The sequence below is a fragment of the Oncorhynchus mykiss genome, chromosome 4 (genome assembly GCF_013265735.2).
Source record: "Oncorhynchus mykiss isolate Arlee chromosome 4, USDA_OmykA_1.1, whole genome shotgun sequence".
Classification (NCBI taxonomy): Eukaryota; Metazoa; Chordata; class Actinopteri; order Salmoniformes; family Salmonidae; genus Oncorhynchus; species Oncorhynchus mykiss.
The window spans coordinates 32964603-32980000 of NC_048568.1; the positions used below are offsets into that span (position 1 = coordinate 32964603).

Below are 15398 nucleotides of genomic sequence, written 5' to 3' on the forward strand. Positions count from 1 at the left end.
CTGTAGCCTACACTGTGGAGCTGATGGAGCTATATTTCCTTAAAGGGGCAATCCGCAGTTGGTACATCCATTTTTGGACCTATTAAATTAATGAAATGTATACTCATTGGTTATTGAAGAATATAACTTACAAATGCCTGTTGATCTTAGTTCAACTGTCGTGCCCCATCAGAAGCCAACATAGAAGCTTGTTTTACTCCAATGTTTGTAAGCAAAGTAAATGTAAACAAACATGGTCAGTCCTTGCATTCCATAGCTCTGTCTATATATTTGAGAGCGCTTACATTTCTCCAGCCCCATCCCTCAGCTTTTTACCAAAACAGTGGCAAGGAAAACACTTGTGTCAACTGCGGATTACCATTTAAGTAGCAATAATCCTGTACTACTAATTAGCAACCAAAATCTATATTTCAACACTACTAACAGAGGGAATTGAAATATGATGCATGAACACCCAATGTATAATGACAGTCCTCGCATACACAACAGTCCTGGGTGTTGACTTATATTTTCCATCGTGTGCCCATGTGAACTAGCTAGTGGATTCCCAAATACAACATCAAACACAGGCACTAGCTAGCCTGGCACATCTCTCTCTACTACACACACAGCTGCACACGCTCCGCTCCAGAGACTACACAACCTCTCTGTGGGGAGAGAGCCGAGCTACCGCCCGCCGCCTGCGCCGCACACTGTCTACCGCACACTGTCTACCGCACACAGTCTACCGCACACAGTCTACTGCTCTGAATTTATACATGACAGAGACGTGAGAGAGACGGAGTGAGAGACAGGGAGGTGTAGACAGAGACAGTGAGGAGGGGAATAGGATTACAGAAGGCGTGTTGTTGGCTGGCTCGGAGAGGCAGATAATCTAGGCTTGGCAGTGGGCTTGGCTTGGTTCATCTCTGTCTTTCTTCCCCTCTCTCTCTCTCTCTTTCTCTCTCTCTCTCTCTCTCTCTCTCTCTCTGTCTGTCTGTCTGAGGGCAGCAGTCGTCGTCGTTGGTTCCTCTGGGGGTCTGCCATGGTTGTCTGGAGAGCCGACGGTGGTTGGGGTACGGCGAGAGGGTAAGTCTTCCTCTCTGGGTTGTGTTCTGCTGCAGTGCTACGTTCGAACAGGAGCTCTCTCTCTCTCGCTCCCTCCCTCACAGACGCTGCCTGTTCCCCCCTCCCTCCCTCTTCCCTGTCTGTATGTGTCTCCATCGCGCCCCTCCCTCCCTCCCTTCTCTAAAGTGGCTGCTGCTCCCCTCTTCTTCCATTCTCTCCCTCCATGTCTTAAGTGCTACAGGAATGAGCAGAACACCCTGACTCTGACGACAGTGACAAAGAAATAGTGAAAGAAAGGAAGGAGAGAAGCAGAGGAAGAGAGAGGGAGAGGAAGAGGGAGGGAGGCGAGAGAAAGAGAGTGAAGAAAGGAAGAGAGAGGGAGAGGAAGAGGGAGAGGGAGAAGGAGACCGGTTGCAGACTGACTTTCAGACAACTGGAAGAGAGGAAGCTAAGAGAGAGCTTTACCGTCGCCATCTCAGTAGGTTTCTTTCTACACTTTGCTTGCTCCTGTTCTATATTGTGGTTGTGTCATGTCAGTTTGGATTCTTTCTCTCTTCTGAAAGTAGTGAATGGCTACTTAACTTTGAATAGTGAGACTAGGGCTGTGGGGAACATTCCAGCACATAATGTTGACAACATCTCAAGTTTCAACTTTTAACGTCACATGCACAAGTACTGTGAAATGCCTTTCTTGCAAACTCCGAAGGGATTTTGGCATGGCGCTACTTTTCTCTAATGACAAAAATGCCACTTGCTGTGAGTTAGGGGAGATGGACGTAGTCCATAAGGCTTATATATTTTTGGCATGTTTAGGAAGCAGTTTCTACTTTTACAAGTATGATACATTGGATCTCCATGGAAACACTGTGCCTATATCAGTGTGTTTGTTAGAGCTTGAGGTATGATGCTACCACTAAAGTTTATCTGAACGCTGCTTTGAAGGGTCCCACAATGATGGACACTACTAGTATGAGCAACACTGATACTTATACTGGAAGCCTCACATATTGTAATACACAACTATGTCTATCCACCAGTGACGACAAACACATGAATTGTCAAATTTAATGTGTTTTGAAAGCTACTGTTTGTTAAATGCAAGACTAAAACAGCAAAACTGACATACACTCTTTGGTAAAAGAGAGATGCCTGTGTTTGATAGAAACACAAAATAGGATTCAAAAAGACAGCTGTTTACATAATGTATTATGCTAATACTATCTGAAATAAATGTCAGTTTGATTTTAATTCTAATCAAAATATCCTCCTATGTTAATCCAGGACGGAGGAGTGACCACACATTGGAAGTAGCAATGCATTTAAGTTGGCCATTCTTTCTTGAGCGTGGGCAAAAATATACATACTTGAACTAAGGTTAGTGTAGTATTGAGCAGACCAGAAAAAAACATATACATCTTTGATGGTTTGACAATACAGTGAATCATATGGTCACAGGTTTGACTTGAATGGTCTGTCAGTTGCTATGGTATCCCGTACACGTCGTGTGTAGCATGTTAATATGCCACTTATGAATTTATGATTGGAACTTATGGGGTGGCTTCTGAGATCTCTTGACCTGTGGATCGTCCCCGTTTCAGCCGACCGAGACGTGCTCAATGAACTTCTACAATATAGTTGCATTAAAAAAGGGATCAAAAATATCCTCGTAATGCAGGGAGTCGGGGGAGTACTCAGAGGCAACCACCATCTATGTTAAATAAGGACTATGTTTAATACAGAAAACATTTTCTTGATATTCAGACCTACGCTGAAATGTAATGCTGTGTACTATATGTCTGTTTTCAAAACAAATCTCAGCAATGGAATTAGTGTTTCTGCATGGGCGGTTAAACGATGGGAAGTTAGAATTGATGGTTGAGGATGAGGCAGATTTATTCCACATTATATTATATTTCTTCATGTATTCTCAGAATTTGTATTCATTGTATTAATTAACAGTATTAACATGGCTTTTACATCTGCCTGACAAATGTCTGTCTGCCTGCCCTGTCTTCCTGGACAGATGTGGATGGGGGCTTAACTCCTCAATCATAGTTTGTGAACCTATGGGATCTGCTGGGGTTGGTATAGGAGGAGAACCATAGCTTGAGCTTCTCATATTGGACAGACAGACAGACAGACAGACAGACAGACAGACAGACAAATCATGTCATGCTATTAGCCAGACAGGCTTCTGTTGGGCTGTCTGCTCACACAAACATGCGCACACACACACGCACGCGCGCATGCACACACACACACACACACACACACACAGAGAGAGACAAACACATACTGATTATTGAGGCCTGATCACACACATTTACATTGACATTTTAGTCATTTAGCAGACAAACATACACACACACACACACACACACACACACACACACACACACACACACACACACACACACACACACACTTGAATGAATCCAGCATAGAGAAGATACTTTAAAATATACTTGTGAATTAGACTTCATAAAGGCTTGAGGCATTGTTCAATCTCCTGCTGCTGTGGCTGTTGCTGTTGATGCTGGTGGTGGTGATGATGCAAACATCCTTTCTGAATTTAAAAGTAATCCAAGAAGTAATTATCTGTAGTATCTGTAATATGATTCAAATATTTGTGCTGGTAACTTAACTGATTACAGTAACAAAATAATGTAATCAGATTACAATCAGTTACTCCCCAACCCTGACGATGACGATGATGCTGATTTATATAAATAGATTGATAAAACAATTTGAAAGACACAGCCACACTTTAAAAAAAACTGCAGTCCTTGAAAACCACTTTTGAGAACCACATCAATAGAATGGAAGAGACCAATTGGAAGAGACCAATTTACCTTTCGTACGGAATGAGTCCATGGTTTTGGCCTGTCCTTCTCTCTCTGCTTCTCCGAGGGTTGTTGTGGTTGAACATGGTATGTCCTTCTAGTGAATGAACATGGTACCTCTTATCTAATTCTGTCTGTTTCTAATGGGAGCGTTGAATCAGCAATAAAGACAGGGGCTGAACAGAAGTAACAAGGCTGTCATGCCTGAGACAGACAAGGTCCTGCTCCTATCCAATAATAACTTCATATGGGAACCATAGTGTGTACATCCAGTAATATTGATCATGAACTTGACCAAGCCATCAGGAATCTGCGAATCTCCCAGGTTGCATGCTGAATAAACAAACACCGGGTTACATTTTACACTGAGACAATCAAGAGGCACAGAGTATTCATGGTACCAACAGGGGACATGTTAAGGTCTTGCTGAGGGTCTTTTACAACAGCACACATGGAACACATAGGCATCCTGCATGCATACTGATACAACACACACACTCTCACACACTCACCACTGCTGCTGCTACTGTCTATTATCTATCCTCTTGTCGAGTCACTTTACCCCTACCTACAGTATACTGCTGTTACTGTCTATCTATCCTGTTACCTAGTCACTTTGCCCCTACCTACAGTATACTGCTGTTACTGTCTATTATCTATCCTGTTGTCTAGTCACTTTACCCCTACCTACAGCATACTGCTGTTACTGTCTATTATCTATCCTGTTACCTAGTCACTTTACCCCTATCTACAGTATACTGCTGTTACTGTCTATTATCTATCCTGTTACCTAGTCACTTTACCCCTACCTACAGTATACTGCTGTTACTGTCTATTATCTATCCTGTTACCTAGTTACTTTACCCCTGCCTACAGTAGACTGCTGCTACTGTCTATTATCTATCCTGTTACCTAGTCACTTACCCCTACCTACAGTATACTGCTGTTACTGTCTATCTATCCTGTTACCTAGTCACTTTACCCCTACCTACAGTATACTGCTGTTACTGTCTATTATCTATCCTGTTGTCTAGTCACTTTACCCCTACCTACAGTATACTGTTGTTACTGTCTATTATCTATCCTGTTACCTAGTCACTTTACCCCTACCTACAGTATACTGCTGTTACTGTCTATCTATCCTGTTACCTAGTCACTTTACCCCTACCTACAGTATACTGCTGTTACTGTCTATCTATCCTGTTGTCTAGTCACTTTTCCCCTACCTACAGTATACTGTTGTTACTGTCTATTATCTATCCTGTTACCTAGTCACTTTACCCCTACCTACAGTATACTGCTGTTACTGTCTATTATATATCCTGTTACCTAGTCACTTTACCCCTACCTACAGTATACTGCTGTTACTGTCTATTATCTATCCTGTTACCTAGTCACTTTACCCCTACCTACAGTATACTGCTGTTACTGTCTATTATCTATTCTGTTACCTAGTCACTTTACCCCTACCTACAGTATACTGCTGTTACTGTCTATCTATCCTGTTACCTAGTCAATTTACCCCTACCTACAGTATACTGCTGTTACTGTCTATCTATCCTGTTACCTAGTCACTTTACCCCTACCTACAGTATACTGTGGTTACTTTCTATCTATCCCGATACCTAGTCACTTTACCCCTACCTACAGTATACTGCTGTTACTGTCTATTATCTCTCCTGTTACCTAGTCACTTTACCCCTCCCTACCTACAGTATACTGCTGTTAATGTCTATTATCTATCCAGTTAGCCAGTCACTTTACCCCTAACTGCAGTATACTGCCGTTACTGTCTATCTATCCTGTTGTCTAGTCACTTCACCCCTACCTACAGTATACTGCTGTTACTGTCTATCTATCCTGTTGTCTAGTCACTTTACCCCTACCTACAGTATACTGCTGCTACTGTCTATTATCTATCCTGTTGTCTAGTCACTTCACCCCTACCTACAGTATACTGCTGTTACTGTTTATCTATCCTGTTGTCTAGTCACTTCACCCCTACCTACAGTATACTGCTGTTAATGTCTATCTATCCTGTTGTCTAGTCACTTTACCCCTACCTACAGTATACTGCTGTTACTGTCTATCTATCCTGTTGTCTAGTCACTTCACCCCTACCTACAGTATACTGCTGTTACTGTCTATTGTCTATCCTCTTGTCTAGTCACTTTACCCCTACCTACAGTATACTGCTGTTACTGTCTATTATCTATCCTGTTGTCTAGTCACTTCACCCCTACCTACAGTATACTGCTGTTACTGTCTATTGTCTATCCTCTTGTCTAGTCACTTTACCCCTACCTACAGTATACTGCTGTTACTGTCTATTGTCTATCCTCTTGTCTAGTCACTTTACCCCTACCTACAGTATACTTCTGCTACTGTTTATTATCTATCATGTTACCTAGTCACTTTACCCCTACCTACAGTATACTGCTGTTACTGTCTATTATCTATCCTGTTACCTAGTCACTTTACCTCTACCTACAGTATACTGCTGTTACTGTCTATTATCTATCCTGTTGTCTAGTCACTTTACCCCTACTGCTGTTACTGTTTATGTATCCTGTTGTCTAGTCACTTCACCCCTACCTACAGTATACTGCTGTTACTGTCTATCTATCCTGTTGTCTAGTCACTTTACCCCTACCTACAGTATACTGCTGTTACTGTCTATCTATCCTGTTGTCTATTCACGTTACCCCTACCTACAGTATACTGCTGCCACTCTCTATTATCTATCCTGTTACCTAGTCACTTCACCCCTACCTACAGTATACTGCTGTTACTGTCTATTATCTATCCTGTTACCTAGTCACGTTACCCCTACCTACAGTATACTACTGTTACTCTCTATTATCTATTCTGTTACCTAGTCACATTACCCCTACCTACAGTATACTGCTGTTACTGTCTATTTTCTATCATATTACCTAGTCACTTTACCCCTACCTACAGCATACTGCTGTTACTGTCTATTATCTATCCTGTTACCTAGTTACTTTACCCCTACCTACAGTATACTGCTGTTACTGTCTATTATCTATCCTGTTACCTAGTCACTTTACCCCTACCTACAGTATACTGCTGTTACTGTCTATTATCTATCCTGTTACCTAGTCACTTTACCCCTACCTACAGTATACTGCTGTTACTGTCTATCTATCCTGTTACCTAGTCACTTTACCCCTACCTACAGTATACTGCTGTTACTGTCTATTATCTATTCTGTTACCTAGTCACTTTACCCCTACCTACAGCATAATGCTGTTACTGTCTATTATCTATCCTGTTACCTAGTTACTTTACCCCTACCTACAGTATACTGCTGCTACTGTCTATTATCTATCCTGTTACCTAGTCACTTTACCCCTACCTACAGTATACTGCTGTTACTGTCTATTATCTATCCTGTTACCTAGTCACTTTACCCCTACCTACAGTATACTGCTGTTAGTGTCTATTATCTATCCTGTTACCTAGTCACTTTACCCCTACCTACAGTATACTGCTGTTACTGTTTATCTATTCTGTTGTCTAGTCACTTCACCCCTACCTACAGTATACTGCTGTTACTGTCTATCTATCCTGTTGTCTAGTCACTTTACCCCTACCTATAGTATACTGCTGTTACTGTCTATTATCTATCCTGTTACCTAGTCACTTTACCCCTACCTACAGCATACTGATGTTACTGTTTATCTATCCTGTTGTCTAGTCACGTTACCCCTACCTACAGCATACTGCTGTTACTGTCTATCTATCCTGTTACCTAGTCACTTTACCCCTACCTACAGCATACTGCTGTTACTGTCTATCTATCCCTTTACCTAGTCACTTTACCCCTACCTACAGTATACTGCTGTTACTGTCTATTATCTATTCTGTTACCTAGTCACATTACCCCTACCTACAGTATACTGCTGTTACTGTCTATTTTCTATCATGTTACCTGGTCACTTTACCCCTAACTACAGCATACTGCTGTTACTGTCTATTATCTATCCTGTTACCTAGTTACTTTACCCCTACCTACAGTATACTGCTGTTACTGTCTATTATCTATCCTGTTACCTAGTCACTTTACACCTACTGCTGTTACTGTTTATATATCCTGTTGTCTAGTCACTTCACCCCTACCTACAGTATACTGCTGTTACTGTCTATTATCTATCCTGTTACCTAGTTACTTTACCCCTACCTACAGTATACTGCTGTTACTGTCTATTATCTATCCTGTTACCTAGTCACTTTACACCTACTGCTGTTACTGTTTATATATCCTGTTGTCTAGTCACTTCACCCCTACCTACAGTATACTGCTGTTACTGTCAATTATCTATCCTGTTACCTTCTCACTTTACCCCTACCTACAGTATACTGCTGTTACTGTCTACCTATCCTGTTACCTAGTCACTTTACCCCTACCTACAGTATACTGCTGTTACTGTCTACCTATCCTGTTACCTAGTCACTTTACCCCTACCTACAGTATACTGCTGCTCCTGTCTATCTATCCTGTTGTCTAGTCACTTCACCCCTACCTACAGTATACTGCTGTTACTGTCTATCTATCCTGTTGTCTAGTCACTTTACCCCTACCTACAGTATACTGCTGCTACTGTCTATTATCTATCCTGTTGTCTAGTCACTTTACCCCTACCTACAGTATACTGCTGTTACTGTCTATTATCTATCCTGTTACCTAGTCACTTTACCCCTACCTACTGTATACTGCTGTTACTGTCTATTATCTATCCTGTTACCTAGTCACTTTACCTCTACCTACAGTATACTGCTGTTACTGTCTATTATCTATCCTGTTACCTAGTCACTTTACCCCTACCTACAGTATACTGCTGTTACTGTCTATTATCTATCCTGTTGTCTAGTCACTTTACCCCTACCTACAGTAAACTGCTGTTACTGTCTATTATCTATCCTGTTACCTAGTTACTTTACCCCTACCTACAGTATACTGCTGTTAGTGTCTATTGTCTATCCTGTTACCTAGTCACTTTACCCCTACTGCTGTTACTGTTTATCTATCCTGTTGTCTAGTCACTTTACCCCTACCTACAGTATACTGCTGTTACTGTCTATCTATCCTGTTGTCTAGTCACTTTACCCCTACCTACAGCATACTGCTGTTACTGTCTATCTATCCTGTTATCTAGTCACGTTACCCCTACCTACAGTATACTGCTGCTACTCTCTATTATCTATCCTGTTACCTAGTCACTTTAACCCTACCTACAATATACTGCTGTTACAGTCTATCTATCCCTTTACCTAGTCACTTTACCCCTACCTACAGTATACTGCTGTTACTGTCTATTATCTATCCTGTTACCTAGTCACGTTACCCCTACCTACAGTATACTGCTGTTACTGTCTATCTATCCTGTTAACTAGTCACTTTACCCCTACCAACAGTATACTGCTGTTACTGTCTATCTATCCTGTTACCTAGTCACTTTACTCCTACCAACAGTATACTGCTGTTACTGTCTATCTATCCTGTTACCTAGTCACGTTACCCCTACCTACAGTATACTGCTGCTACCGTCTATCTATCCTGTTAACTAGTCACTTTACCCCTACCAACAGTATACTGCTGTTACTGTCTATCTATCCTGTTACCTAGTCACTTTACTCCTACCAACAGTATACTGCTGTTACTGTCTATCTATCCTGTTACCTAGTCACTTTACCCCTACCTACAGTATACTGCTGTTACTGTCTATTATCTATCCTGTTACCTAGTCACTTTACCCCTACTGCTGTTACTGTTTATCTATCCTGTTGTCTAGTCACTTTACCACTACCTACAGTATACTGCTGTTACTGTCTATCTATCCTGTTGTCTAGTCACGTTACCCCTACCTACAGTATACTGCTGCTACTGTCTATTATCTATCCTGTTACCTAGTCACGTTACCCCTACCTACAGTATACTGCTGCTACTGTCTATTATCTATCCTGTTACCTAGTCACGTTACCCCTACCTACAGTATACTGCTGTTAGTCTCTATAATCTATTATGTTACCTAGTCACATTACCCCTACCTACAGTATACTGCTGTTACTGTCTATCTATCCTGTTAACTAGTCACTTTACCCCTACCAACAGTATACTGCTGTTACTGTCTATCTATCCTGTTACCTAGTCACTTTACTCCTACCAACAGTATACTGCTGTTACTGTCTATCTATCCTGTTACCTAGTCACGTTACCCCTACCTACAGTATACTGCTGCTACCGTCTATTATCTATCCTGTTACCTAGTCACTTTACCCCTACCTACAGTATACTGCTGTTACTGTCAATTATCTATCCTGTTACCTTCTCACTTTACCCCTACCTACAGTATACTGCTGTTACTGTCTATTATCTATCCTGTTACCTAGTCACTTTACCCCTACCTACAGTATACTGCTGTTACTGTCAATTATCTATCCTGTTACCTTCTCACTTTACCCCTACCTACAGTATACTGCTGTTAGTGTCTATTATCTATCCTGTTACCTTGTCACTTTACCCCTACCTACAGCATACTTCTGTTACTGTCTATCTATAATGTTACCTAGTCACTTTACCCCTACCTACAGCATACTGCTGTTACTGTCTATCTATCCTGTTGTCTAGTCACTTTACCCCTACCTACAGCATACTGCTGTTACTGTATATCTATCCAGTTACCTAGTCACTTTACCCCTACCTACAGTATACTGCTGTTACTGTCTATCTATCCTGTTACCTAGTCACTTTACTCCTACCTACAGTATACTGCTGTTACTGTCTATCCATCCTGTTACCTAGTAACTTTACCCCTACCTACAGTATACTGGTGGTACTGTCTATCTATCCCGATACCTAGTCACGTTACCCCTACCTACAGTACACTGATGCTACTGTCTATTATCTATCCTGTTACCTAGTCACGTTACCCCTACCTACAGTATACTGGTGGTACTGTCTATCTATCCCGATACCTAGTCACGTTACCCCTACCTACAGTATACTGCTGTTACTGTCTATCTATCCTGTTAACTAGTCACTTTACCCCTACCAACAGTATACTGCTGTTACTGTCTATCTATCCTGTTACCTAGTCACTTTACCCCTAACAACAGTATACTGCTGTTACTGTCTATCTATCCTGTTACCTAGTCACGTTACCCCTACCTACAGTATACTGCTGCTACCGTCTATTATCTATCCTGTTGTCTAGTCACTTTACCCCTACCTACAGTACACTGCTTCTACCGTCTATTATCTATCCTGTTACCTAGTCACTTTACCCCTACCTACAGTATACTGCTGTTAGTGTATATTATGTATCCTGTTACCTAGTCACTTTACCCCTATCTACAGCATACTGATGTTACTGTTTATCTATCCTGTTACCTAGTCACTTTACCCCTACCTACAGCATACTGCTGTTACTGTCTATCTATCCTGTTGTCTAGTCACTTTACCCCTACCTACAGCATACTGCTGTTACTGTCTATCTATCCTGTTACCTAGTCACTTTACCCCTACCTACAGTATACTGCTGTTAGTGTCTATTATCTATCCTGTTACCTAGTCACGTTACCCCTACCTACAGTATACTGCTGTTAGTGTCTATTATCTATCCTGTTACCTAGTCACTTTACCCCTACCTACAGCATACTGCTGTTACTGTCTATCTATCCTGTTACCTAGTCACTTTACCCCTACCTACAGCATACTGCTGTTACTGTCTATTATCTATCCTGTTACCTAGTTACTTTACCCCTACCTACAGTATACTGCTGTTACTGTCTATTATCTATCCTGTTACCTAGTCACTTTACCCCTACCTACAGTATACTGCTGTTACTGTCTATCTATCTTGTTACCATGTCACTTCACCCCTACCTACAGTATACTGCTGTTACTGTCTATCTATCTTGTTACCATGTCACTTCACCCCTACCTACAGTATACTGCTGCTACTGTCTATTATCTATCCTGTTACCTAGTCACTTTACCCCTACTGCTGTTACTGTCTATCTATCCTGTTGTCTAGTCACGTTACCCCTACCTACAGTATACTGCTGCTACTGTCTATTATCTATCCTGTTACCTAGTCACGTTACCCCTACCTACAGTATACTGCTGTTAGTCTCTATAATCTATTATGTTACCTAGTCACATTACCCCTACCTACAGTATACTGCTGTTACTGTCTATCTATCCTGTTAACTAGTCACTTTACCCCTACCAACAGTATACTGCTGTTACTGTCTATCTATCCTGTTACCTAGTCACTTTACCCCTACCAACAGTATACTGCTGTTACTGTCTATCAATCCTGTTACCTAGTCACGTTACCCCTACCTACAGTATACTGCTGCTACCGTCTGTTATCTATCCTGTTACCTAGTCACTTTACCCCTACCTACAGTATACTGCTGTTAGTGTCTATTATCTATCCTGTTACCTAGTCACTTTACCCCTACCTACAGCATACTGCTGTTACTGTCTATCTATCCTGTTACCTAGTCACTTTACCCCTACCTACAGTATACTGCTGTTAGTGTCTATTATCTATCCTGTTACCTAGTCACTTCACCCCTACCTACAGCATACTGCTGTTAGTGTCTATTATCTATCCTGTTACCTAGTCACTTCACCCCTACCTACAGCATACTGCTGTTACTGTCTATCTATCCTGTTGTCTAGTCACTTTACCCCTACCTACAGCATACTGCTGTTACTGTCTATCTATCCTGTTACCTAGTCACTTTACCCCTACCTACAGTATAGTGCTGTTACTGTCTATCTATCCTGTTACCTAGTCACTTTACTCCTACCTACAGTATACTGCTGTTACTGTCTATCCATCCTGTTACCTAGTAACTTTACCCCTACCTACAGTATACTGGTGGTACTGTCTATCTATCCCGATACCTAGTCATGTTACCCCTACCTACAGTATACTGCTGCTACTGTCTATTATCTATCCTGTTACCTAGTCACGTTACCCCTACCTACAGTATACTGCTGTTAGTCTCTATAATCTATTATGTTACCTAGTCACATTACCCCTACCTACAGTATACTGCTGTTACTGTCTATCTATCCTGTTAACTAGTCACTTTACCCCTACCAACAGTATACTGCTGTTACTGTCTATCTATCCTGTTACCTAGTCACGTTACCCCTACCTACAGTATACTGCTGCTACCGTCTATTATCTATCCTGTTGTCTAGTCACGTTACCCCTACCTACAGTACACTGCTTCTACCGTCTATTATCTATCCTGTTACCTAGTCACTTTACCCCTACCTACAGTATACTGCTGTTACTGTCTATTATCTATCCTGTTACCTAGTCACTTTACCCCTACCTACAGTATACTGCTGTTACTGTCTATCTATCCTGTTACCTAGTCACTTTACCCCTACCTACAGTACACTGCTTCTACCGTCTATTATCTATCCTGTTACCTAGTCACTTTACCCCTACCTAAAGTATACTGCTGTTAGTGTCTATTATCTATCCTGTTACCTAGTCACTTTACCCCTACCTACAGCATACTGCTGTTACTGTCTGTCTATCCTGTTACCTAGTCACTTTACCCCTACCTACAGCATACTGCTGTTACTGTCTATCTATCCTGTTACCTAGTCACTTTACCCCTACCTACAGCATACTGCTGTTACTGTCTATCTATCCTGTTGTCTAGTCACTTTACCCTTACCTACAGCATACTGCTGTTACTGTCTATCTATCCTGTTACCTAGTCACTTTACCCCTACCTACAGTATACTGCTGTTACTGTCTATCTATCCTGTTACCTAGTCACGTTACCCCTACCTACAGTATACTGCTGTTACTGTCTATTATCTATCCTGTTACCTAGTCACTTTACCCCTACCTACAGTATACTGCTGTTACTGTCTATTATCTATCCTGTTACCTAGTCACGTTACCCCTACCTACAGTATACTTTTGTTACCGTCTATTATCTATTCTGTTACCTAGTCACTTTACCCCTACCTACAGTATACTGCTGTTACTGTCTGTCTATCCTGTTACCTAGTCACTTTACCCCTACCTACAGTATACTGCTGTTACTGTCTATTATCTATCCTGTTACCTAGTCACTTTACCCCTACCTACAGTATATTGCTGTTACTGTCTATTATCTATCCTGTTACCTAGTCACTTTACCCCTACCTACAGTATACTGCTGTTACTGTCTATTATCTCTCCTGTTACCTAGTCACGTTACCCCTACCTACAGTATATTGCTGTTACTGTCTATTATCTATCCTGTTACCTAGTCACTTTACCCCTACCTACAGTATACTGCTGTTACTGTCTATTATCTATTCTGTTACCTAGTCACTTTACCCCTACCTGCAGTATACTGCTGTTACTGTCTGTCTATCCTGTTACCTAGTCACTTTACACCTACCTACAGTATACTGCTGTTACTGTCTATTATCTATCCTGTTACCTAGTCACTTTACCCCTACCTACAGTATATTGCTGTTACTGTCTATTATCTATCCTGTTACCTAGTCACTTTACCCCTACCTACAGTATACTGCTGTTACTGTCTATTATCTCTCCTGTTACCTAGTCACGTTACCCCTACCTACAGTATATTGCTGTTACTGTCTATTATCTATCCTGTTACCTAGTCACTTTACCCCTACCTACAGTATACTGCTGTTAGTGTCTATTATCTATCCTGTTACCTAGTCACTTTACCCCTACCTACAGCATACTGCTGTTACTGTCTATCTATCCTGTTACCTAGTCACTTTACCCCTACCTACAGTATACTGCTGTTAGTGTCTATTATCTATCCTGTTACCTAGTCACTTCACCCCTACCTACAGTATACTGCTGTTACTGTCTATCTATCCTGTTACCTAGTCACTTTACCTCAACCTACAGTATACTGCTGTTACTGTCTATTATCTATCCTGTTGTCTAGTCACTTTACCCCTACCTACAGTATACTGCTGCTACTGTCTATTATCTATCATGTTACCTAGTCACTTCACCCCTACCTACAGTATACTGCTGTTAATGTCTATCTATCCTGTTACCTAGTCACTTCACCCCTACCTACAGTATACTGCTGTTACTGTCTGTCTATCCTGTTACCTAGTCACTTTACCCCTACCTACAGTATACTGCTGTTACTGTCTATCTATCCTGTTAGCTAGTCACTTTACCCCTACCTACAGCATACTGATGTTACTGTCTATGATCTATCCTCTTGTCTAGTCACTTTACCCCTATCTACAGTATACTGTTGTTATAGTCTATCTATCCTGTTAGCTAGTCACTTTACCCGTACCTACAGTATACTGCTGTTACTTTCTATCTATCCTGTTACCTAGTCACTTTACCCCTACCTAAAGTATACTGCTGTTACTGTCTATTATCTATCCTGTTACCTAGTCACTTCACCCCTACCTACAGTATACTGCTGTTACTGTCTATTATCTAT

The 15398-nt window shown here is 41.3% G+C and overlaps 1 protein-coding gene across 10 annotated transcripts in view; it reads left to right on the top strand.

Annotated features, from left to right (window-relative positions):
- The first annotated feature begins 604 nt into the window (after nucleotides 1-604).
- Nucleotides 605-15398, top strand: part of LOC110521081 (myelin transcription factor 1-like protein) — a 152856-nt gene continuing 138062 nt past the window's right edge. For 8 of the 10 annotated variants that reach the window (XM_036976122.1, XM_036976127.1, XM_036976124.1 and 5 more), the window contains exon 1: nucleotides 1255-1525. The gene's annotated coding sequence lies outside the window, so the exon portion shown is untranslated. Of the gene's footprint in view, nucleotides 1069-1245; nucleotides 1526-15398 lie in introns of those variants that run through there. The other 2 variants (XM_036976123.1, XM_036976130.1) reach the window with 2 other exon arrangements.